The 2,241-nt window shown below is 42.5% G+C and overlaps 1 pseudogene; it reads right to left on the reverse strand.

Annotated features, from left to right (window-relative positions):
* Nucleotides 1-694: 694 nt before the first annotated feature.
* On the reverse strand, nucleotides 695-1,487 carry LOC129504819 (olfactory receptor 10A4-like; annotated as a pseudogene).
* Nucleotides 1,488-2,241: the final 754 nt, after the last annotated feature.

The raw sequence follows: 2,241 nt of genomic DNA on the forward strand, positions 1-2,241 counted from the left end.
CTGAATCTGGGGGCACGTTCACAGTCACTTGGGGTAACTTTTTCTCCTCCACATTTGCATTAGAAAATAATATGGTTTTAGAAACAAATCAGGAGACTCCAGGGGTGTACACTTCACTATTGCGCCAGAGTTTGTGAGAGCTCCTACATCTGACAGATCACAAGTCACACTCATCCTGACTCAGATTGGTCTCTCTGTCTTTGGTATTCTGGCTCAGGTGAAGTCAGCTCAAAAAACGTGTGTTGTAATTTCGTCTGTTCCAGCTATTTCTATATGCTATGAAAAAAAAGTTGAGTCAGGTGCAGTCCTTGCCTTTGAACATCTTACTGTCATAGAGAAAGAAAATTGTTTCAATGTTATCAGCAATGATAAAAGTACATCATCTGAAAGTACAGTAGTATATCTAGTTTCTAGATGTTTGTGAGAGGATTTACTTGTGTATATCTATATGTATTGGGAGTGAGTGAGAGTGGGGAATGGGAAACATGTGTGGGTCACAAAGGAAGGTGTTCCTGGGTAATATGTTTCCAAAATGGAAGCTTTACAAACCTGTAGTGATTAGCCAGATGAAGGTATTAGAAACCAGCAAAGTCTTGCAGCTGCCCTTCCATTAAGTTATCCATTGATTATAAGTATCACTTAAAGTTTAAGTATCACTTAAAAGTTTGGGACAAGTGTTCCTGATAGTGTTAGGCTATCTCAGGAGAGGTGGTGGATGGAAGTACGTGAGGATGGCGGTGCTGTAGAAGAGGGAGACAACAAGGAGGTGGGAGGAATAGGTGGAAAAGGCCTTAGGTTTCCCCTCAGCTGAGGGCATCCTGAAGAGAGTGGAGAGGATGTGGACATAGGACCTCAGGATCAGCAAGAAAAGGAAGAGGATAAATAGGACAGTGGCTGTCAGCCTCCAGTTCAAACAGAGAGGTATCAGGACAGACCAGTGCAATGACAGGGGGGCAGTCACAGAAAAAGTGGTTCATTCTGTTGGGGTCACAAAAAGGGAAGTTGAAAATCCATGTGGTTTGCACAGTGGCCACATGAAACTCTGAGAACCAAGATGCAGCTGCTGCCTGGCCACAGGCTCTTCACTTCATAATGACTGGGTAGAGCAGAGGGTCACAGTTGGCCACACAGCAGTCATATGCCATTGTGGCCAGGAGGCAGCACTCAGCAGCCAATGAAGAAGAAATACATCTGAATGGCACAGCCAAGGAAGGAGATGGTTGTGTCTTGGATGATCAGAGTCCCCAGCATCTAGGGCACAATGATCAAGTTAAAACCTATCTCCAGGTGGGACAGTTCCTGGGGAAGAAGCAGGTAAGACTTTGTAGAGCAGAGTCAGCTGTAGTGACCAGGATGATAAGAACATTGCCCACTGAGGTGCCAGGTAAATAGTCCAAAAAAGGAGAAAGAGTAGAGCTTGGAGCTCAGAGGACAATTTCAAAGAAACAAACAAACTCACTGACAACTGTCCAGTTTTCCCATGTCATTCTTCTGCTCAGGAATTCACTAGACATCAAGAAGAAAGTCTCCATGTTATTTTACCTCGAATACACCCTGGGAAAGAAAATATCCTATGGACTCATTCTCCATCTTTCTTATTATTGTTTTTGTAAATCAGAAGCTGTACCTTCTAAAATGTAAAAACAAAAATAAGCACGTCTATGGCACTCACAATATGTTGGAAGAAAACTAACCTTTTTTCAGTCTGAAAATGGAGGCACAACATATATATCGTCTACTTTTCACTGCTCTGTGAGAATGTTCACTATCACTTCACTTTTGGGCTCCTACTCTATCCTTTTTCACCAGTAATGATACTAAAAAGAAGCCTGTCCAAGTGTTTCTCAAGACAGGGGTCTTAATAATGCACAGTGAAAGGTGGTGAGGTGAGCCAGGGTATATTTTCAGCAAAATGAAAGGGCAGGAAAGAGAAAATCAAGGAAGGCGAAGCAGCACTTAGCAGTGATTCCTGAGGAGGAGATGAATGTAACCACAAGCAGCCCACACCCATGATGATTTTAGTATACTGGAAGAATCTTCCATATGTTACAGTATAGCTTCATTTCCAGACTCAGAATATCGCAGTTTACCCAAGGAGACATGGAATATAGAGACCGTGGATTATTTTGATCCCCCTACATATTCTCCATATGGATGTATATGATCAGCAAGGAAACACAGACTCAAGATGGTGCCACAGGACTGAAAGAATCAGAATGTATTACATATAAACCCTTTCAT

The sequence above is a fragment of the Nyctereutes procyonoides genome, unplaced genomic scaffold, assembly GCF_905146905.1.
Source record: "Nyctereutes procyonoides isolate TBG_1078 unplaced genomic scaffold, NYPRO_anot_genome, whole genome shotgun sequence".
NCBI lineage: Eukaryota > Metazoa > Chordata > Mammalia > Carnivora > Canidae > Nyctereutes > Nyctereutes procyonoides.